Here is a 26126-nt window from a genome sequence, read left to right on the forward strand (position 1 = left end):
TAGGGAGGGTCTCAGGATTTGAATGGCAAGGAGTTGGATATCACATCTCATGCCATAGGAAGGGTCTCAGGTTTGGTATTAGAAGCCTTGAGATATCACATCTCATGGTATAATAAGGGTCTCAGGATTGGAATGGGAAGGAGTTGGATATCACATCTCAAGCTATTTCAGGATTGGAATGGGAAGGAGTTTGATATCACATCTCAAGCTATAGGAAGGGTCTCAGGTTTGGGAAGGGAAGGATTGGGATTTAACATCTCATGTTATAGGATGGTTCTCATGTTTGGTTTTAGAAGCATTGAGATATCACATCTCATGCTATCGGAAGGGTCTCAGGTTTGGAATGGGAAGGAGTTGGATATCACATCTCATGCCATAGGAAGGGTCTCAGGTTTGGTATTAGAAGCCTTGAGATATCACATCTCATGGTATAATAAGGGTCTCAGGATTGGAATGGGAAGGAGTTGGATATCACATCTCAAGCTATTTCAGGATTGGAATGGGAAGGAGTTTGATATCACATCTCAAGCTATAGGAAGGGTCTCAGGTTTGGGAAGGGAAGGATTGGGATTTCACATCTCATGTTATAGGATGGTTCTCATGTTTGGTTTTAGAAGCATTGAGATATCACATCTCATGCTATCGGAAGGGTCTCAGGTTTGGAATGGGAAAGAGTTGGATATCATATCTCATGTTATAGGAAGGGTCTCAAGATTGAAATGGGAAGGATTTGGATATCACATCTCTTGCTATTTGAAGGGTCTCAGGTTTTTTTATTAGAAACATTGAGATATCACATCTCATGCTATCGGAAGGGTTTCAGGATTGGAATGGGAAGGATTTGGATATCATATCTCATGTTATAGGACGGGTCCCAGGTTTGGTATTAGAAGCATTGAGATATCACATCTTATGGTATAGGAAGGGTCTCAGGTTTGGAATGGGAAGGAGTTGGATATCACATCTCATCCAATAGGAAGGGTCTCAGGTTTGGAATGGGAAGGAATTGGATATCACATCTCATGTTATAGGAAGGATCTCAGGATTGGAATGGGAAGGAGTTGGATATCCCTTCTCATGCTATAGGAAGGGTCTCAGGTTAGAATGGGAAGGATTTGGATATCACATCTCTTTCTATAGGAAGGGTCTCAGGTTTTTTATTAGAAACATTGAGATATCACATCTCATGCTATAGGAAGGGTTTAAGGATTGGAATGGGAAGGAGTTGGATATCCCTTCTCATGCTATAGGAAGGGTCTCAGGTTGGAATGGGAAGGATTTGGATATCACATCTCTTGCTATAGGAAGGGTCTCAGGTTTTTTATTAGAAACATTGAGATATCACATCTCATGCTATAGGAAGGGTTTAAGGATTGGAATGGGAAGGATTTGGATATCACATCTCATGCTAAAGGAAGGGTCTCAGGTTTGGAAGGGGAAGGATTTGGATATCACATCTCATGTTATTTGACCGGTCTCAGGTTTGGTATTAGAAGCATTGAGATATCAAGTCTCATGGTATAGGACGGGAGTTTGATATCACATCATGCCATGGTATGGGTCTCAGGTTTTGTAGAAGCATTGGGATATCACATCTCATGCTATCGGAAGGGTATCAGGATTGGATTTGGAAGGAGTTGTTGGATATCCCATCTCATGCTATAGGAAAGGTCTCAGGTTGGAATGGGAAAGAGTTGGATATCACATCTCATGTTATAGGAAGGGTCTCAAGATTGGAATGGGAAGGACTTGGATATCACATCTCATGCTATCAGAAGGGTATCAGGATTGGAATGGGAAGGAGTTGGATATCACATCTCATGCTAAAGGGAGGGTCTCAGGTTTGGATGGGGAAGGATTTGGATATCACATCTCATGTTATAGGAAGGATCTCAGGTTTGGTATTAGAAGCATTGAGATATCACATCTCATGCTATCGGAAGGATCTCAGGTTTGGTATTAGAAGCATTGAGATATCACATCTCATGCTATAGGAAGGGTCTCAGGATTGGAATGGGAAGGACTTGGATATCACATCTCATGCTAAAGGAAGGGTCTCAGTTTTAGTAGAAGCATTGCGATATCACATCTCATGCTATAGGAAGGGTCTCAGGATTGGAATCGAAAGGAGTTGGATATCACATCTCATGCTATAGGAAGGGTCTCAGGATTGGAATCGAAAGGAGTTGGATATCACATCTCATGCTATAGGAAGGGTCTCAGGTTTGGTATAAGCATTGAGATATCACATCTCTGCTATCGGAAGGGTCTCAGGATTGGATTGGGAAGGAGTTGGATATCACATCTCATGTTATAGGAAGGGTCTCTGGATTGGAATGTGAAGGATTTGGATATCACATCTCATGCTAAAGGAAGGGTCTCAGGTTTGGAATGGGAAGGAGTTGGATATGACATCGCTTGTTATAGGGAGGGTCTCAGGATTTGAATGGCAAGGTGTTGGATATCACATCTCATGCCATAGGAAGGGTCTCAGGTTTGGTATAAGCATTGAGATATCACATCTCTGCTATCGGAAGGGTCTCAGGTTTGGTATAAGCATTGAGATATCACATCTCTGCTATCGGAAGGGTCTCAGGATTGGATTGGGAAGGAGTTGGATATCACATCTCATGTTATAGGAAGGGTCTCCGGATTGGAATGTGAAGGATTTGGATATCACATCTCATGCTAAAGGAAGGGTCTCAGGTTTGGAATGGGAAGGAGTTGGATATCACATCTCATGTTATAGGAAGGGTCTCCGGATTGGAATGTGAAGGATTTGGATGTCACATCTCATGCTAAAGGAAGGGTCTCAGGTTTGGAATGGGAAGGAGTTGGATATGACATCTCTTGTTATAGGGAGGGTCTCAGGATTTGAATGGCAAGGAGTTGGATATCACATCTCATGCCATAGGAAGGGTCTCAGGTTTGGTATAAGCATTGAGATATCACATCTCTGCTATCGGAAGGGTCTCAGGATTGGATTGGGAAGGAGTTGGATATCCCTTCTCATGCTATAGGAAGGGTCTCAGGTTGGAATGGGAAGGAGTTGGATATCACATCTCATGCTAAAGGAAGGGTCTCAGGTTTGGTAGAAGCATTGAGATATCACATCTCATGCTATAGGAAGGGTCTCAGGATTGGAATGGGAAGGACTTAGATATCACATATCATGCTATAGGGAGGGTTTCAGTTTTGATATTAGAAGCATTGAGATATCACATCTCATGCTATCGGAAGTGTCTCAGGATTGGAATGGGAAGGAGCTGGATATTACATCTCATGCTAAAGGAAGGGTCTCAGGTTTGGAACGGGAAGGAGTTGGATATCCGATCTCATGTTATAGGAAGGGTCTCAGGTTTGGTATAAGCATTGAGATATCACATCTCTGCTATCGGAAGTGTCTCAGGATTGGAATGGGAAGGAATTGGATATCCCATCTCATGTTATAGGACGGGTCTCAGGATTGTTATTAGAATCATTGAGATATCATATTGCATGCTGTAGGAAGGGTCTAAGGATTGGAATGGGAAAGACTTGGATATCACATCTCATGCTATAGGAAGGGTCTCAGGTTTGGTATAAGCATTGAGATATCAAATCTCATGCTATAGGAAGGGTCTCAGGATTGGAATGGAAGGAGTTGGATATCACATCTCATGTTATAGGAAGGATCTCAGGTTTGGTATTAGAAGCATTGAGACATCAAATCTCATGCTATAGGAAGGGTCTCAGGATTGGAATGGGAAGGAGTTGGATATCACATCTCATGCTATAGGAAGGGTCTCAGGTTTGGTATAAGCATTGAGATATCACATCTCATGCTATAGGAAGGGTCTCAGGATTGGAATGGGAAGGAGTTGTATATGACATCTCATGCCGTAGGAAGGGTCTCAGGTTTGGTATAAGCATTGAGATATCACATCTCTGCTATCAGAAGAGTCTCAGGATTGGAATGGGAAGGAGTTGGATATCCCATCTCATGTTATAGGAAGAGTCTCAGGTTTGGTATTAGAAGCATTGAGATATCACATCTCATGCTATAGGAAGTGTCTCAGGATTGGAATGGGAAGGACTTGGATATCACATCTCATGCTATAGGGAGGGTCTCAAGTTTGATATTAGAAGCATTGAGATATCACATCTCATGCTATAGGAAGAGTCTCAGGTTTGGGAAGGGAAGGATTTGGATTTCACATCTCATGTTATAGGATGGTTCTCATGTTTGGTTTTTGAAGCATTGAGATATCACATCTCATGCTATCGGAAGGGTCTCAGGTTTGGTATTAGAAGCATTGAGATATCACATCTCATGCTATAGGATTGGTCTCCGGATTGGAATGTGAAGGATTTGGATATCACATCTCATGCTAAAGGAAGGGTCTCAGGTTTGGAATGGGAAGGAGTTGGATATGACATCTCTTGTTATAGGGAGGGTCTCAGGATTTGAATGGCAAGGAGTTGGATATCACATCTCATGCCATAGGAAGGGTCTCAGGTTTGGTATAAGCATTGAGATATCACATCTCTGCTATCAGAAGGGTCTCAGGATTGGAATGGGAAGGACTTAGATATAACATCTCATGCTATAGGGAGGGTCTCAGTTTTGATATTAGAAGAAATGAGATATCACATCTCATGCTATCGGAAGGGTCTCAGGATTGGAATGGGAGGAGCTGGATATCACATCTCATGCTAAAGGAAGGGTCTCAGGTTTGGAAGGGGAAGGATTTGGATATCACATCTCATGTTATAGGATGGGTTTCAGGTTTGGTATTAGAAGCATTGTGATATCACATCTCATGCTATAGGAAGTGTCTCAGGATTGGAATGGGAAGGAGTTGGATATCACATCTCATGCTATCGGAAGGGTCTCAGGTTTGGTATTAGAAGCATTGAGATATCACATCTCATGCTATAGGATTGGTCTCTGGATTGGAATGTGAAGGATTTGGATATCACATCTCATGCTAAAGGAAGGGTCTCAGGTTTGGAATGGGAAGGAGTTGGATATGACATCTCTTGTTATAGGGAGGGTCTCAGGATTTGAATGGCAAGGAGTTGGATATCACATCTCATGCCATAGGAAGGGTCTCAGGTTTGGTATAAGCATTGAGATATCACATCTCTGCTATCGGAAGGGTCTCAGGATTGGATTGGGAAGGAGTTGGATATCACATCTCATGTTATAGGAAGGGTCTCCGGATTGGAATGTGAAGGATTTGGATATCACATCTCATGCTAAAGGAAGGGTCTCAGGTTTGGAATGGGAAGGAGTTGGATATGACATCTCTTGTTATAGGGAGGGTCTCAGGATTTGAATGGCAAGGAGTTGGATATCACATCTCATGCCATAGGAAGGGTCTCAGGTTTGGTATTAGAAGCCTTGAGATATCACATCTCATGGTATAATAAGGGTCTCAGGATTGGAATGGGAAGGAGTTGGATATCACATCTCAAGCTATTTCAGGACTGGAATGGGAAGGAGTTTGATATCACATCTCAAGCTATAGGAAGGGTCTCAGGTTTGGGATAAGCATTGAGATATCACATCTCATGCTATAGGAAGGGTCTCAGGATTGGAATGGGAAGGAGTTGGATATCCCATCTCATGTTATAGGAAGAGTCTCAGGTTTGGTATTAGAAGCATTGAGATATCACATCTCATGCTATAGGAAGTGTCTCAGGATTGGAATGGAAAGGACTTGGATATCACATCTCATGCTATAGGGAGGGTCTCAAGTTTGATATTAGAAGCATTGAGATATCACATCTCATGCTATAGGAAGAGTCTCAGGTTTGGGAAGGGAAGGATTTGGATTTCACATCTCATGTTATAGGATGGTTCTCATGTTTGGTTTTTGAAGCATTGAGATATTACATCTCATGCTATCGGAAGGGTCTCAGGTTTGGTATTAGAAGCATTGAGATATCACATCTCATGCTATAGGATTGGTCTCCGGATTGGAATGTGAAGGATTTGGATATCACATCTCATGCTAAAGGAAGCGTCTCAGGTTTGGAATGGGAAGGAGTTGGATATGACATCTCTTGTTATAGGGAGGGTCTCAGGATTTTAATGGCAAGGAGTTGGATATCACATCTCATGCCATAGGAAGGGTCTCAGGTTTGGTATAAGCATTGAGATATCACATCTCTGCTATCGGAAGGGTCTCAGGATTGGAATGGGAAGGACTTAAATATCACATCTCATGCTATAGGGAGGGTCTCAGTTTTGATATTAGAAGCATTGAGATATCACATCTCATGCTATCGGAAGGGTCTCAGGATTGGAATGGGAGGAGCTGGATATCACATCTCATGCTAAAGGAAGGGTTTCAGGTTTGGTAGAAGCATTGAGATATCACATCTCATGCTATAGGAAGAGTCTCAGGTTTGGGAAGGGAAGGATTTGGATTTTACATCTCATGTTATAGGATGGTTCTCATGTTTGGTTTTTGAAGCATTGAGATATCACATCTCATGCTATCGGAAGGGTCTCAGGTTTGGTATTAGAAGCATTGAGATATCACATCTCATGCTATAGGATTAGTCTCTGGATTGGAATGTGAAGGATTTGGATATCACATCTCATGCTAAAGGAAGCGTCTCAGGTTTGGAATGGGAAGGAGTTGGATATGACATCTCTTGTTATAGGGAGGGTCTCAGGATTTGAATGGCAAGGAGTTGGATATCACATCTCATGCCATAGGAAGGGTCTCAGGTTTGGTATTAGAAGCCTTGAGATATCACATCTCATGGTATAATAAGGGTCTCAGGATTGGAATGGGAAGGAGTTGGATATCACATCTCAAGCTATTTCAGGATTGGAATGGGAAGGAGTTTGATATCACATCTCAAGCTATAGGAAGGGTCTCAGGTTTGGGAAGGGAAGGATTGGGATTTCACATCTCATGTTATAGGATGGTTCTCATGTTTGGTTTTAGAAGCATTGAGATATCACATCTCATGCTATCGGAAGGGTCTCAGGTTTGGAATGGGAAGGAGTTGGATATCACATCTCATGTTATAGGAAGCATCTCAGGTTTGGTATTAGAAGCATTGAGATATCACATCTCATGCTATAGGAAGGGTCTCAGGATTGGAATGTGAAGGATTTGGATATCAAATCTCATGCTAAAGGAAGGGTTTCAGGTTTGGTATAAGCATTGAGATATCACATCTCTGCTATCGGAAGGGTCTCAGGATTGGATTGGGAAGGAGTTGGACATCCCTTCTCATGCTATAGGAAGGGTCTCATGTTGGAATGGGAAGGAGTTGGATATCATATCTCATGTTATAGGAAGGGTCTCAAGATTGAAATGGGAAGGAGTTGGATATCCCTTCTCATGCTATAGGAAGGGTCTCAGGTTGGAATGGGAAGGATTTGGATATCACATCTCTTGCTATAGGAAGGGTCTCAGGTTTTTTATTAGAAACATTGAGATATCACATCTCATGCTATAGGAAGGGTTTAAGGATTGGAATGGGAAGGAGTTGGATATCCCTTCTCATGCTATAGGAAGGGTCTCAGGTTGGAATGGGAAGGATTTGGATATCACATCTCTTGCTATAGGAAGGGTCTCAGGTTTTTTATTAGAAACATTGAGATATCACATCTCATGCTATAGGAAGGGTTTAAGGATTGGAATGGGAAGGATTTGGATATCACATCTCATGCTAAAGGAAGGGTCTCAGGTTTGGAAGGGGAAGGATTTGGATATCACATCTCATGTTATTTGACCGGTCTCAGGTTTGGTATTAGAAGCATTGAGATATCAAGTCTCATGGTATAGGACGGGAGTTTGATATCACATCATGCCATGGTATGGGTCTCAGGTTTTGTAGAAGCATTGGGATATCACATCTCATGCTATCGGAAGGGTATCAGGATTGGATTTGGAAGGAGTTGTTGGATATCCCATCTCATGCTATAGGAAAGGTCTCAGGTTGGAATGGGAAAGAGTTGGATATCACATTTCATGTTATAGGAAGGGTCTCAAGATTGGAATGGGAAGGACTTGGATATCACATCTCATGCTGTAGGAAGGCTCTCAGGTTTGGAAAGGGAAGGAGTTGGATATCACATTTCATGTTAGAGTTAGGATCTCAGGTTTGGTATTAGAGGCATTGAGATATCACATCTCATGCTATCAGAAGGGTATCAGGATTGGAATGGGAAGGAGTTGGATATCACATCTCATGCTAAAGGGAGGGTCTCAGGTTTGGATGGGGAAGGATTTGGATATCACATCTCATGTTATAGGAAGGATCTCAGGTTTGGTATTAGAAGCATTGAGATATCACATCTCATGCTATCGGAAGGATCTCAGGTTTGGTATTAGAAGCATTGAGATATCACATCTCATGCTATAGGAAGGGTCTCAGGATTGGAATGGGAAGGACTTGGATATCACATCTCATGCTAAAGGAAGGGTCTCAGTTTTGGTATAAGCATTGAGATATCACATCTCTGCTATCGGAAGGGTCTCAGGATTGGATTGGGAAGGAGTTGGATATCACATCTCATGTTATAGGAAGGGTCTCCGGATTGGAATGTGAAGGATTTGGATATCACATCTCATGCTAAAGGAAGGGTCTCAGGTTTGGAATGGGAAGGAGTTGGATATGACATCTCTTGTTATAGGGAGGGTCTCAGGATTTGAATGGCAAGGTGTTGGATATCACATCTCATGCCATAGGAAGGGTCTCAGGTTTGGTATAAGCATTGAGATATCACATCTCTGCTATCGGAAGGGTCTCAGGTTTGGTATAAGCATTGAGATATCACATCTCTGCTATCGGAAGGGTCTCAGGATTGGATTGGGAAGGAGTTGGATATCACATCTCATGTTATAGGAAGGGTCTCCGGATTGGAATGTGAAGGATTTGGATATCACATCTCATGCTAAAGGAAGGGTCTCAGGTTTGGAATGGGAAGGAGTTGGATATGACATCTCTTGTTATAGGGAGGGTCTCAGGATTTGAATGGCAAGGTGTTGGATATCACATCTCATGCCATAGGAAGGGTCTCAGGTTTGGTATAAGCATTGAGATATCACATCTCTGCTATCGGAAGGGTCTCAGGATTGGATTGGGAAGGAGTTGGATATCCCTGGGTTCCTGGGAGCCTAAAGTCGCAGAGGCTTATGCTAGGATTCCGGATAATACCAAGCACTACTTTAAAGACAGTGTGCTGATCAATGGAGTAGATACTCCAGCTCTTAGGGATAGTGGGTGCAGTCGCACTGTAGTGGATTCTACCTTGGTAGATTCAGAGGAAGTTGCCAGAGCTACTCTGATGCCCACTAAGTTGGCTGACGGCCCCCTCCGTATGTTTCCAGTAATACCTGTAAATCTTACTTTAAATGGTACAGCAGTCAGGATTCCAGTGAGCATTCAGAGAAACGTCCCGGGAAAGGTCTTGTTAGGTAATGATCTCAGAGCTTTAGGGCTCGTAGGAGACACTGCCGAAAGACCCTACACACGGTCTCAAGCACGGGCAGCATTGGCCAAGTCCAATACGCCGCCCCAGCCGAAGGGGAAACCCAAGGCGAAAGGAGTCAACAAGTCACGATGGGGGAAAGAGAATATTCCCCCGAGCTCGCCTACCACTGCGGTGGAGGAACCCCACCACCTTCCGCACTGTCCTCAGAAGTTATAGCGTCAAGCTGCGCTTCCTGCCACGCCACAATTCTTTGGATCATTTCCAATTTCGTGCCTTGAGAGGAAACACCTCTCTCCGCACACATCTTCTTCAATTTTTCTGATTTGGAAGCATTTAAAGTTAACAAGGTATTTGTTTCCATACTGTTAGATAGGACTATGGCTTTTTTAAAGTTATACTACAACAATTCACTACGTGTCCTGGTTGGAATAACCTGAAATGCCTTAGTTCGTGCGCAACACTGGATACCTTCAGTCGTATCCCACCGCTGTACACCAATTTGTTAAGACGGATTTCTGAACTCTGTCCTGGTGGCGCAGAAGTTCAGAAGGCCAACCTAATTACTTGGAACAGGGTAACCTCTGGACGAGCCAGACCAATCAAGGTAGCGATTGCGGCGGTCAAGACTAGGTCTCAAGAGGGGTGAGGGTGACTGAAAGCCCGCAATGAGCACACAAAACCAGAACACTTACAAACTACTCCAAACAGGTGTTATATAAAAATATATACACGTTTATTTTAAGGCCTTTAAAACAATGACCGTAGCGAGAAAATCACAATATCACAATATTAAACCAACACATACCATATCAAGACAATATATATACAAATACGACAGTCGCAAGCGTTATACGCACGAAATGTGTAGTCCACCTGAAAGGGAAGGAAAACTGGCAGTGCGATAATGCTTTAGACTCAGTTCGCCTTCAGCGGCACCTAACTAGATGGAAGTCCGAGCCCTGCGAAGAGTGGAGCCTTGTGCTCAAAGTACCTGCACGCGCTGGTGCCAACGGGCAAAAGGGGAAGCTCTTCGAAGGAAGTCAGGCAGTTCAGATTAGTGCACTAAAGAAGAAGAACAGGTTCCGCGACTCAAGCGCAGCCTCCACAGTGGGCAGAAGCAGAGCGCGAGTACGGACAAAAGGGTGCTGTTTTACACAGCGGGGAAAAGCAATGGGCTACTGCAGGAGGGCGGCCAGATCCTAGCTATGCTACTCACCGGTCCCCGATGCAAGCAGACCCAGGCTTCTCCACGTCAGTTTCAGCAGCTGGCAGGTTCAGAAGAGCCGGGAATGCCTCGTCGTCGTGTAGAGCAAAAAGACGTCCCAATCGAAGAAACCTGCACAGTTTGTTGCCGCAGCAGGACAACGGAGCGGCCGTGTGTATCTGAGCCAAATGTACACTCCTCCCTTCCGACCTGGGAACGCCAAGTGTACGAAGCGTGGGAGAGTGACAAGGACTCGAGATACTACACAACCTGGCGGCGGTTACAGAGCAGGACTCCCGTGTAAGCTGGTCAGTCAACTGGATGGCCCAGAGACGCTTCCGAAGGCTTACTGGCAGGAGATGATGAAGTTGCCGAGAATAGCTGTTCCTGCTATTCCAAAGGTCGAAGCACCAGTACAGGCCTTCTGGTTCGATCAAAGGAGGAAAGGGTTTCACAGGACGACAGCAGTGCAAAGGAGGAGTCCTTCAGCGGGTCACCAGCGATTCCTCGGTCCAGCCTCTTGGTTGCAGGATACTTGGCTCCTGTATTCCTTCGTTCGTGAGAACTCAGGAAATCGACATGGTAGTGGTGTTTCCAGCCCCCTCTTATCCACGGTTCCCTTCGCGCCAAAACGGAGGGGACCCAATGGGAGATCCGCACATCAAACACGCACACCATTCGTGGACCAATCACGGACCACGGTGGTCCCAGGCATTCACACCACCCTAGACTCTCTGGCACCCAGGATGTGTATTGGGACCAGACATCCCAGCCCACACCCTGGAGGCACACATACGACATGTAGAAGCCCGCGAAAGCATCCGTCTTTCGCGGGAAAGTACATGCCCAAATAAGGAAGGCCCCGGGTCGGCTCGACCTGGGGAAGGTGAAGGGAGCAAGACGGTCAGTGGACAAGACAAAGGAGCCTCGTGGTCTGGCCATTTTGGGAGCCAGGCCACCATTTTGGGTTCAGCGCGAAAAACGCACTTAGAACGCCAAAAGGAGCTCAAAATACACAAAACGATCGCTGCCACCATTCCAGTCCCTGAATGACTTGCACCGATCAAATACCATCCTAAATGAGTATCTAGGGCCTGTAGAAGGCTAGAGACCCAAGAGAGCTGTAACTTAGCTTACAGTGCCCTCTTGTGTCATGTTGCACTAAAGCCGCAACATGGTAAAAGAAACTACGGGAAATAGCGTTCCCCGGTACTGACTGTCTTAAGGGCATGTCAGTTTCCCCGTAAGAAAGGAGCGAAAGCAAAGAGGAGTGCGGCAGAAGGCTGCACTTCTCTGGCAAAGTCAAGAACAAGGTGAAAAACAACAGCAAAAAGTTTAGGGGTTGCCACATGGAAGGAAAATTACCTACAATTACGAAATCTTTCCTAACACATTCCAATCCTGAGACCCTTCTGATAGCATGAGATGTGATATCTCAATGCCTCTAATACCAAACCTGAGATCCTACCTCTAACATGAAATGTGATATCCAACTCCTTCCCCTTCCAAACCTGAGAGCCTTCCTATAGCATGAAATGTGATATCCAAGTCCTTCCCATTCCAATCCTGAGACCCTTCCTATAACATGAGATGTGATATCCAACTCCTTCCCATTCCAACCTTGAGACCCTTCCTATAGCATGACATGGGATATCCAACTCCTTCCAAATCCAATCCTGATACCCTTCCGATAGCATGAGATGTGATATCACAATGCTTCTACAAAACCTGAGACCCATACATGGCATGAGATGTGATATCAAACTCCTTCCCATTCCAATCCTGAGACACTTCCTATAGTATCAGATGTGATATCTCAATGCTTCTAATACCAAACCTGAGACTCTTCCTATAACATGAGATGGGATATCCAACTCCTTCCCATTCCAATCCTGAGACCCTTCCGATAGCAGAGATGTGACATCTCAATGCTTATACCAAACCTGAGACCCTTCCTATGGCATGAGATGTCATATACAACTCCTTCCCATTCCAATCCTGAGACCCTTCCTATAGCATGAGATGTGATATCTCAATGCTTCTAATACCAAACCTGAGATCCTTCCTATAACATGAGATGTGATATCCAACTCCTTCCCTTTCCAAACCTGAGAGCCTACCTATAGCATGAGATGTGATATTCAAGTCCTTCCCATTCCAATCCTTAGACCCTTCCTACAGCATGCAATATGATATCTCAATGATTCTAATAACAAACCTGAGACCCGTCCTATAAAATGAGATGGGTATCCAACTCCTTCCCATTCCAATCCTGAGACACTTTCGATAGCAGAGATGTGATACCTCAATGCTTATACCAAACCTGAGAACCTTCCTATAGCATGAGATGTAATATCCAACTCCTTCCCATTCCAATCCTGAGGGCCTTCTTATAACATGTGATGTGATATCCAAATCCTTCCCCTTCCAAACCTGAGACCCTCCCTTTAGCATGAGATGTGATATCCAACTCCTTCCCATTCCAATCCTGAGACCCTTATGATAGATAGCATGAGATGTGATATCTCAATGCCTCTAATACCAAACCTGAGATACTTCCGATAGCATGAGATGTGATATCTCAATGCTTCTAATACCAAACCTGAGATCCTTCCTATAACATGAGATGTGATATCCAAATCCTTCCCCTTCCAAACCTGAGACCCTCCCTTTAGCATGAGATGTGATATCCAACTCCTTCCCATTCCAATTCTGAGCCCCTTCCTATACCATGAGACTTGATATCCAAATCCTTCCCCTTCCAAACCTTAGACCCTTCCTTTATCATGAGATGTGATATCCAACTCCTTCCCATTCCAATCCTGAGACCCTTCCAATATCATGAGATGTGATATATCAATGCTTCTAATATCAAACTTGAGACCCTCCCTATAGCATGAGATGTGATATCCAAGTCCTTCCCATTCCAATCCTGAGACCCTTCCTATAGCTTGAGTTGTGACATCCAACTCCTTCCCATTCCAATTCTGATCCCCTTTCTATACCATGAGACTTGATATCTCAATGCTTCTAATACCAAACCTGAGACCCGTCCTATAACATGAGATGTGATATCCAAATCCTTCCCCTTCCAAACCTTAGACCCTTCCTTTATCATGAGATGTGATATCCAACTCCTTCCCATTCCAATCCTGAGACCCTTCCGATATCATGAGATGTAATATCTCAATGCTTCTAATATCAAACTTGAAACCCTCCCTATAGCATGAGATGTGATATCCAAGTCCTTCCCATTCCAATCCTGAGACCCTTCCTATACAATGAGATGTGATATCTCAATGCTTCTAATACCAAACCTGAGACCCTTCCTATAACATGAGATTGGAATATCCAACTCCTTCCCATTCCAATCCTGAGACCCTTCCGATAGCAGAGATGTGATATCTCAATTCTTATACCAAACCTGAGATCCTTCCTATAACATGAGATGTGATATCCAACTCCTTCCCATTCCAATCCTAAGACACTTCCTATAGCATGAGATGTGATATCTCACTGCTTATACCAAACCTGAGACCCTTCCAATAGCATGAGATGTGATATCCAACTCCTTCCCATTCCAATCCTGAGACCCTTCCTATAGCATGAGATGTGATATCTCAATGCTTCTAATATCAAACTTGAGAGCCTCCCTATAGCATGAGATGTGATATCCAAGTCCTTCCCATTCCAATCCTGAGACACTTCCTATAGCATGAGATGTGATATCTCAATGCTTCTAATACCAAACCTGAGACTCTTCCTATAACATGAGATGGGATATCCAACTCCTTCCCATTCCAATCCTGAGACCCTTCCGATAGCAGAGATGTGATATCTCAATGCTTATACCAAACCTGAGACCCTTCCTACGGCATGAGATGTCATATACAACTCCTTCCCATTCCAATCCTGAGACCCTTCCTATAGCATGAGATGTGATATCTCAATGCTTATACCAAACCTGAGACCCTTCCTATAGCATGAGATGTGATATCCAACTCCTTCCCATTCCAATCCTGAGACCCTTCCTATAGCATGAGATGTGATATCTCAATGCTTATACCAAACCTGAGACCCTTCCTACGGCATGAGATGTCATATACAACTCCTTCCCATTCCAATCCTGAGACCCTTCCTATAGCATGAGATGTGATATCTCAATGCTTATACCAAACCTGAGACCCTTCCTATAGCATGAGATGTGATATCCAACTCCTTCCCATTCCAATCCTGAGACCCTTCCTATAGCATGAGATGTGATATCTCAATGCTTATACCAAACCTGAGACCCTTCCTATAACATGAGATGGGATATCCAACTCCTTCCCATTCCAATCCTGAGACACTTCCGATAGCAGAGATGTGATATCTCAATGCTTATACCAGACCTTAGACCCTTCCTATAACATGAGATCGGATATCCAACTCCTTCCCGTTCCAAACCTGAGACCCTTCCTTTAGCATGAGATGTGATATCCAGCTCCTTCCCATTCCAATCCTGAGACACTTCCGATAGCATGAGATGTGATATCTCAATGCTTCTAATATCAAAACGGAAACCCTCCCTATAGCATGATATGTGATATCTAAGTCCTTCCCATTCCAATCCTGAGACCCTTCCTATAGCATGAGATGTGATATCTCAATGCTTCTACCAAACCTGAGACCCTTCCTTTAGCATGAGATGTGATATCCAACTCCTTCCCATTCCAATCCTGAGACCCTTCCTATAGCATGAGATGTGATATCTCAATACTTCTAATACCAAACCTGAGATCCTTCCGATAACATGAGATGTGATATCCAAATCCTTCCCCTTCCAAACCTGAGACCCTCCCTTTAGCATGAGATGTGATATCCATCTCCTTCCCATTCCAATCCTGAGACCCTTCTGATAGCATGAGATGTGATATCTCAATGCTTCTATTACCAAACCTGAGATCCTTCCGATAGCATGAGATGTGATATCTCAATGCTTCTAATACCAAACCTGAGACCCTTCCTATAACATGAGATTGGAATATCCAACTCCTTCCCATTCCAATCCTGAGACCCTTCCGATAGCAGAGATGTGATATCTCAATTCTTATACCAAACCTGAGATCCTTCCTATAACATGAGATGTGATATCCAACTCCTTCCCATTCCAATCCTGAGACACTTCCTATAGCATGAGATGTGATATCTCACTGCTTATACCAAACCTGAGACCCTTCCTATAGCATGAGATGTGATATCTAACTCCTTCCCATTCCAATCCCGAGACCCTTCCTATAGCATGAGATGTGATATCTCAATGCTTCTAATACCAAACCTGAGACTCTTCCTATAACATGAGATGGGATATCCAACTCCTTCCCATTCCAATCCTGAGACCCTTCCGATAGCAGAGATGTGATATCTCAATGCTTATACCAAACCTGAGACCCTTCCTACGGCATGAGATGTCATATACAACTCCTTCCCATTCCAATCCTGAGACCCTTCCTATAGCATGAGATGTGATATCTCAATGCTTATACCAAACCTGAGACCCTTCCTATAGCATGAGATGTGATATCCAACTCCTTCCCATTCCAATCCTGAGACCCTTCCTATAGCATGAGATGTGATATCTCAATGCTTATACCAAACCTGAGACCCTTCCTACGGCATGAGATGTCATATACAACTCCTTCCCATTCCAATCCTGAGACCCTTCCTATAGCATGAGATGTGATATCTCAATGCTTATACCAAACCTGAGACCCTTCCTATAGCATGAGATGTGATATCCAACTCCTTCCCATTCCAATCCTGAGACCCTTCCTATAGCATGAGATGTGATATCTCAATGCTTATACCAAACCTGAGACCCTTCCTATAACATGAGATGGGATATCCAACTCCTTCCCATTCCAATCCTGAGACACTTCCGATAGCAGAGATGTGATATCTCAATGCTTATACCAGACCTTAGACCCTTCCTATAACATGAGATCGGATATCCAACTCCTTCCAGTTCCAAACCTGAGACCCTTCCTTTAGCATGAGATGTGATATCCAGCTCCTTCCCATTCCAATCCTGAGACACTTCCGATAGCATGAGATGTGATATCTCAACGCTTCTAATATCAAAACGGAAACCCTCCCTATAGCATGATATGTGATATCTAAGTCCTTCCCATTCCAATCCTGAGACCCTTCCTATAGCATGGAATGTGATATCTCAATGCTTCTACCAAACCTGAGATCCTTCCGATAACATGAGATGTGATATCCAAATCCTTCCCCTTCCAAACCTGAGACCCTCCCTTTAGCATGAGATGTGATATCCATATCCTTCCCATTCCAATCCTGAGACCCTTCTGATAGCATGAGATGTGATATCTCAATGCTTCTAATACCAAACCTGAGATCCTTCCGATAGCATGAGATGTGATATCTCAATGCTTCTAATACCAAACCTGAGACCCTTCCTATAACATGAGATTGGAATATCCAACTCCTTCCCATTCCAATCCTGAGACCCTTCCGATAGCAGAGATGTGATATCTCAATTCTTATACCAAACCTGAGATCCTTCCTATAACATGAGATGTGATATCCAACTCCTTCCCATTCCAATCCTGAGACACTTCCTATAGCATGAGATGTGATATCTCACTGCTTATACCAAACCTGAGACCCTTCCTATAGCATGAGATGTGATATCTAACTCCTTCCCATTCCAATCCTGAGACCCTTCCTATAGCATGAGATGTGATATCTCAATGCTTCTAATATCAAACTTGAGAGCCTCCCTATAGCATGAGATGTGATATCCAAGTCCTTCCCATTCCAATCCTGAGACACTTCCTATAGCATGAGATGTGATATCTCAATGCTTCTAATACCAAACCTGAGACTCTTCCTATAACATGAGATGGGATATCCAACTCCTTCCCATTAAAATCCAGAGACCCTTGCGATAGCAGAGATGTGATATCTCAATGCTTATACCAAACCTGAGACCCTTCCTACGGCATGAGATGTCATATACAACTCCTTCCCATTCCAATCCTGAGACCCTTCCTATAGCATGAGATGTGATATCTCAATGCTTATACCAAACCTGAGACCCTTCCTATAGCATGAGATGTGATATCTCAATGCTTCTACCAAACCTGAGACCCTTCCTTTAGCATGAGATGTGATATCCAACTCCTTCCCATTCCAATCCTGAGACCCTTCCTATAGCATGAGATGTGATATCTCAATACTTCTCATACCAAACCTGAGATCCTTCCTATAGCATGAGATGTGATATCTCAATGCTTCTAATACCAAACCTGAGACCCTTCCTACAGCATGCGATGTGATATCTCACTGCTTATACCAAACCTGAGACCCTTCCTATAGCATGAGATGTGATATCCAACTCCTTCCCATTCCAATCCTGAGACCCTTCCTATAGCATGAGATGTGATATCTCAATGCTTCTAATATCAAACTTGATAGCCTCCCTATAGCATGAGATGTGATATCCAAGTCCTTCCCATTCCAATCCTGAGACACTTCCTATAGCATGAGATGTGATATCTCAATGCTTCTAATACCAAACCTGAGACTCTTCCTATAACATGAGATGGGATATCCAACTCCTTCCCATTCCAATCCTGAGACCCTTCCGATAGCAGAGATGTGATATCTCAATGCTTATACCAAACCTGAGACCCTTCCTACGGCATGAGATGTCATATACAACTCCTTCCCATTCCAATCCTGAGACCCTTCCTATAGCATGAGATGTGATATCTCAATGCTTATACCAAACCTGAGACCCTTCCTATAGCATGAGATGTGATATCCAACTCCTTCCCATTCCAATCCTGAGACCCTTCCTATAGCATGAGATGTGATATCTCAATGCTTATACCAAACCTGAGACCCTTCCTACGGCATGAGATGTCATATACAACTCCTTCCCATTCCAATCCTGAGACCCTTCCTATAGCATGAGATGTGATATCTCAATGCTTATACCAAACCTGAGACCCTTCCTATAGCATGAGATGTGATATCCAACTCCTTCCCATTCCAATCCTGAGACCCTTCCTATAGCATGAGATGTGATATCTCAATGCTTATACCAAACCTGAGACCCTTCCTATAACATGAGATGGGATATCCAACTCCTTCCCATTCCAATCCTGAGACACTTCCGATAGCAGAGATGTGATATCTCAATGCTTATACCAGACCTCAGACCCTTCCTATAACATGAGATCGGATATCCAACTCCTTCCCGTTCCAAACCTGAGACCCTTCCTTTAGCATGAGATGTGATATCCAGCTCCTTCCCATTCCAATCCTGAGACCCTCCCTTTAGCATGAGATGTGATATCTCAATGCTTCTAATATCAAAACAGAAACCCTCCCTATAGCATGATATGTGATATCTAAGTCCTTCCCATTCCAATCCTGAGACCCTTCCTATAGCATGAGATGTGATATCTCAATGCTTCTACCAAACCTGAGACCCTTCCTTTAGCATGAGATGTGATATCCAACTCCTTCCCATTCCAATCCTGAGACCCTTCCTATAGCATGAGATGTGATATCTCAATACTTCTAATACCAAACCTGAAATCCTTCCGATAACATGAGATGTGATATCCAAATCCTTCCCCTTCCAAACCTGAGACCCTCCCTTTAGCATGAGATGTGATATCCAACTCCTTCCCATTCCAATCCTGAGACCCTTCTGATAGCATGAGATGTGATATCTCAATGCTTCTAATACCAAACCTGAGATCCTTCCGATAGCATGAGATGTGATATCTCAATGCTTCTAATACCAAACCTGAGATCCTTCCTATAACATGAGATGTGATATCCAAATCCTTCCCCTTCCAATTCTGAGACCCTCCCTTTAACATGAGATGTGATATCCAACTCCTTCCCATTCCAACCTGAGACCCTTCCTATAGCATGAGATGTGATATCTCAATGCTTATACCAAACCTGAGACCCTTCCTATAACATGAGATGGGATATCCAACTCCTTCCCATTCCAATCCTGAGACACTTCCCATAGCAGAGATGTGATATCTCAATGCTTATACCAGACCTTAGACCCTTCCTATAACATGAGATCGGATATCCAACTCCTTCCCGTTCCAAACCTGAGACCCTTCCTTTAGCATGAGATGTGATATCCAGCTCCTTCCCATTCCAATCCTGAGACACTTCCGATAGCATGAGATGTGATATCTCAATGCTTCTAATATCAAAACGGAAACCCTCCCTATAGCATGATATGTGATATCTAAGTCCTTCCCATTCCAATCCTGAGACCCTTCCTATAGCATGAGATGTGATATCTCAATGCTTCTAATACCAAACCTGAGATCCTTCCGATAGCATGAGATCGGATATCCAACTCCTTCCCATTCCAATCCTGAGACACATCCGATAGCAGAGATGTGATATCTCAATGCTTATACCAGACCTTAGACCCTTCCTATAACATGAGATCGGATATCCAACTCCTTCCCGTTCCAAACCTGAGACCCTTCCTTTAGCATGAGATGTGATATCCAGCTCCTTCCCATTCCAATCCTGAGACACTTCCTATAGCATGAGATGTGATATCTCAATGCTTCTACCAAACCTGAGACCCTTCCTTTAGCATGAGATGTGATATCCAACTCCTTCCCATTCCAATCCTGAGACCCTTCCTATAGCATGAGATGTGATATCTCAATACTTCTAATACCAAACCTGAGATCCTTCCGATAACATGAGATGTGATATCCAAATCCTTCCCCTTCCAAACCTGAGACCCTCCCTTTAGCATGAGATGTGATATCCATCTCCTTCCCATTCCAATCCTGAGACCCTTCTGATAGCATGAGATGTGATATCTCAATGCTTCTAATACCAAACCTGAGATCCTTCCGATAGCATGAGATGTGATATCTCAATGCTTCTAATACCAAACCTGAGATCCTTCCTATAACATGAGATGTGATATCCAAATCCTTCCCCTTCCAATTCTGAGACCCTCCCTTTAACATGAGATGTGATATCCAACTCCTTCCCATTCCAACCTGAGACCCTTCATATAGCATGAGATGTGATATCTCAATGCCTCTAATACCAAACCTGAGATCCTTCCTCTAACATGAAATGTGATATCCAACTCCTTCCCTTTCCAAACCTGAGAGCCTATCTATAGCATGAGATGTGATATCCAAGTCCTTCCCATTCCAATCCTTAGACCCTTCCTACAGCATGCAATATGATATCTCAATGATTCTAATAACAAACCTGAGACCCGTCCTATAACATGAGATGGGATATCCAACTCCTTCCATTTCCAATCCTGAGACACTTCCGATAGCAGAGATGTGATATCTCAATGCTTATACCAAACTTGAGACCCTTCCTATAACATAAGATGTGATATCCAACTCCTTCCCGTTCCAAACCTGAGACTCTTCCTTTAGCATGAGATGTGATATCCACCTCCTTCCCATTCCAATCCTGAGACACTTCCGATAGCATGAGATGTGATATCTCAATGCTTCTAATATCAAAACTGAGACCCTCCCTATAGCATGATATGTGATATCTAAGTCCTTCCCATTCCAATCCTGAGACCCTTCCTATAGCATGAGATGTGATATCTCAATGCTTCTACCAAACCTGAGACCCTTCCTTTAGCATGATATGTGATATCCAACTCCTTCCCATTCCAATCCTGAGACCCTTCCTATAGCATGAGATGTGATATCGCAATACTTCTAATACCAAACCTGAGATCCTTCCTATAGCATGAGATGTGATATCTCAATGCTTCTAATACCAAACCTGAGACCCTTCCTACAGCATGCGATGTGATATCTCACTGCTTATACCAAACCTGAGACCCTTCCTATAGCATGAGATGTGATATCCACCTCCTTCCCATTCCAATCCTGAGACCCTTCCTATAGCATGAGATGTGATATCTCAATGCTTCTAATATCAAACTTGAGAGCCTCCCTATAGCATGAGATGTGATATCCAAGTCCTTCCCATTCCAATCCTGAGACACTTCCTATAGCATGAGATGTGATATCTCAATGCTTCTAATACCAAACCTGAGACTCTTCCTATAACATGAGATGGGATATCCAACTCCTTCCCATTAAAATCCAGAGACCCTTGCGATAGCAGAGATGTGATATCTCAATGCTTATACCAAACCTGAGACCCTTCCTACGGCATGAGATGTCATATACAACTCCTTCCCATTCCAATCCTGAGACCCTTCCTATAGCATGAGATGTGATATCTCAATGCTTATACCAAACCTGAGACCCTTCCTATAGCATGAGATGTGATATCCAACTCCTTCCCATTCCAATCCTGAGACCCTTCCTATAGCATGAGATGTGATATCTCAATGCTTATACCAAACCTGAGACCCTTCCTACGGCATGAGATGTCATATACAACTCCTTCCCATTCCAATCCTGAGACCCTTCCTATAGCATGAGATGTGATATCTCAATGCTTATACGAAACCTGAGACCCTTCCTATAGCATGAAATGTGATATCCAACTACTTCCCATTCCAATCCTGAGACCCTTCCTATAGCATGAGATGTGATATCTCAATGCTTATACCAAACCTGAGACCCTTCCTATAACATGAGATGGGATATCCAACTCCTTCCCATTCCAATCCTGAGACACTTCCGATAGCAGAGATGTGATATCTCAATGCTTATACCAGACCTTAGACCCTTCCTATAACATGAGATCGGATATCCATCTCCTTCCCGTTCCAAACCTGAGACCCTTCCTTTAGCATGAGATGTGATATCCAGCTCCTTCCCATTCCAATCCTGAGACACTTCCGATAGCATGAGATGTGATATCTCAATGCTTCTAATATCAAAACGGAAATCCTCCCTATAGCATGATATGTGATATCTAAGTCCTTCCCATTCCAATCCTGAGACCCTTCCTATAGCATGAGATGTGATATCTCAATGTTTATACCAAACCTGAGACCCTTCCTATAGCATGAGATGTGATATCCAACTCCTTCCCATTCCAATCCTGAGACCCTTCCTATAGCATGAGATGTGATATCTCAATGCTTATACCAAACCTGAGACCCTTCCTACGGCATGAGATGTCATATACAACTCCTTCCCATTCCAATCCTGAGACCCTTCCTATAGCATGAGATGTGATATCTCAATGCTTATACCAAACCTGAGACCCTTCCTATAGCATGAGATGTGATATCCAACTCCTTCCCATTCCAATCCTGAGACCCTTCCTATAGCATGAGATGTGATATCTCAATGCTTATACCAAACCTGAGACCCTTCCTATAACATGAGATGGGATATCCAACTCCTTCCCATTCCAATCCTGAGACACTTCCGATAGCAGAGATGTGATATCTCAATGCTTATACCAGACCTTAGACCCTTCCTATAACATGAGATCGGATATCCAACTCCTTCCTGTTCCAAACCTGAGACCCTTCCTTTAGCATGAGATGTGATATCCAGCTCCTTCCCATTCCAATCCTGAGACCCTCCCTTTAGCATGAGATGTGATATCTCAATGCTTCTAATATCAAAACAGAAACCCTCCCTATAGCATGATATGTGATATCTAAGTCCTTCCCATTCCAATCCTGAGACCCTTCCTATAGCATGAGATGTGATATCTCAATGCTTCTACCAAACCTGAGACCCTTCCTTTAGCATGAGATGTGATATCCAACTCCTTCCCATTCCAATCCTGAGACCCTTCCTATAGCATGAGATGTGATATCTCAATACTTCTAATACCAAACCTGAAATCCTTCCGATAACATGAGATGTGATATCCAAATCCTTCCCCTTCCAAACCTGAGACCCTCCCTTTAGCATGAGATGTGATATCCAACTCCTTCCCATTCCAATCCTGAGACCCTTCTGATAGCATGAGATGTGATATCTCAATGCTTCTAATACCAAACCTGAGATCCTTCCGATAGCATGAGATGTGATATCTCAATGCTTCTAATACCAAACCTGAGATCCTTCCTATAACATGAGATGTGATATCCAAATCCTTCCCCTTCCAATTCTGAGACCCTCCCTTTAACATGAGATGTGATATCCAACTCCTTCCCATTCCAACCTGAGACCCTTCCTATAGCATGAGATGTGATATCTCAATGCTTATACCAAACCTGAGACCCTTCCTATAACATGAGATGGGATATCCAACTCCTTCCCATTCCAATCCTGAGACACTTCCCATAGCAGAGATGTGATATCTCAATGCTTATACCAGACCTTAGACCCTTCCTATAACATGAGATCGGATATCCAACTCCTTCCCGTTCCAAACCTGAGACCCTTCCTTTAGCATGAGATGTGATATCCAGCTCCTTCCCATTCCAATCCTGAGACACTTCCGATAGCATGAGATGTGATATCTCAATGCTTCTAATATCAAAACGGAAACCCTCCCTATAGCATGATATGTGATATCTAAGTCCTTCCCATTCCAATCCTGAGACCCTTCCTATAGCATGAGATGTGATATCTCAATGCTTCTAATACCAAACATGAGATCCTTCCGATAGCATGAGATCGGATATCCAACTCCTTCCGATTCCAATCCTGAGACACTTCCGATAGCAGAGATGTGATATCTCAATGCTTATACCAGACCTTAGACCCTTCCTATAACATGAGATCGGATATCCAACTCCTTCCCGTTCCAAACCTGAGACCCTTCCTTTAGCATGAGATGTGATATCCAGCTCCTTCCCATTCCAATCCTGAGACACTTCCTATAGCATGAGATGTGATATCTCAATGCTTCTACCAAACCTGAGACCCTTCCTTTAGCATGAGATGTGATATCCAACTCCTTCCCATTCCAATCCTGAGACCCTTCCTATAGCATGAGATGTGATATCTCAATACTTCTAATACCAAACCTGAGATCCTTCCGATAACATGAGATGTGATATCCAAATCCTTCCCCTTCCAAACCTGAGACCCTCCCTTTAGCATGAGATGTGATATCCATCTCCTTCCCATTCCAATCCTGAGACCCTTCTGATAGCATGAGATGTGATATCTCAATGCTTCTAATACCAAACCTGAGATCCTTCCGATAGCATGAGATGTGATATCTCAATGCTTCTAATACCAAACCTGAGATCCTTCCTATAACATGAGATGTGATATCCAAATCCTTCCCCTTCCAATTCTGAGACCCTCCCTTTAACATGAGATGTGATATCCAACTCCTTCCCATTCCAACCTGAGACCCTTCCTATAGCATGAGATGTGATATCTCAATGCCTCTAATACCAAACCTGAGATCCTTCCTCTAACATGAAATGTGATATCCAACTCCTTCCCTTTCCAAACCTGAGAGCCTATCTATAGCATGAGATGTGATATCCAAGTCCTTCCCATTCCAATCCTTAGACCCTTCCTACAGCATGCAATATGATATCTCAATGATTCTAATAACAAACCTGAGACCCGTCCTATAACATGAGATGGGATATCCAACTCCTTCCATTTCCAATCCTGAGACACTTCCGATAGCAGAGATGTGATATCTCAATGCTTATACCAAACCTGAGACCCTTCCTATAACATAAGATGTGATATCCAACTCCTTCCCGTTCCAAACCTGAGACTCTTCCTTTAGCATGAGATGTGATATCCAGCTCCTTCCCATTCCAATCCTGAGACACTTCCGATAGCATGAGATGTGATATCTCAATGCTTCTAATATCAAAACTGAGACCCTCCCTATAGCATGATATGTGATATCTAAGTCCTTCCCATTCCAATCCTGAGACCCTTCCTATAGCATGAGATGTGATATCTCAATGCTTCTACCAAACCTGAGACCCTTCCTTTAGCATGATATGTGATATCCAACTCCTTCCCATTCCAATCCTGAGACCCTTCCTATAGCATGAGATGTGATATCTCAATACTTCTAATACCAAACCTGAGATCCTTCCTATAGCATGAGATGTGATATCTCAATGCTTCTAATACCAAACCTGAGACCCTTCCTACAGCATGCGATGTGATATCTCACTGCTTATACCAAACCTGAGACCCTTCCTATAGCATGAGATGTGATATCCACTTCCTTCCCATTCCAATCCTGAGACCCTTCCTATAGCATGAGATGTGATATCTCAATGCTTCTAATATCAAACTTGAGAGCCTCCCTATAGCATGAGATGTGATATCCAAGTCCTTCCCATTCCAATCCTGAGACACTTCCTATAGCATGAGATGTGATATCTCAATGCTTCTAATACCAAACCTGAGACTCTTCCTATAACATGAGATGGGATATCCAACTCCTTCCCATTAAAATCCAGAGACCCTTGCGATAGCAGAGATGTGATATCTCAATGCTTATACCAAACCTGAGACCCTTCCTACGGCATGAGATGTCATA

This window comes from Ambystoma mexicanum, chromosome 4q (genome assembly GCF_040938575.1).
Source record: "Ambystoma mexicanum isolate Mex_15411 chromosome 4q, UKY_AmexF1_1, whole genome shotgun sequence".
Taxonomy (NCBI): domain Eukaryota; kingdom Metazoa; phylum Chordata; class Amphibia; order Caudata; family Ambystomatidae; genus Ambystoma; species Ambystoma mexicanum.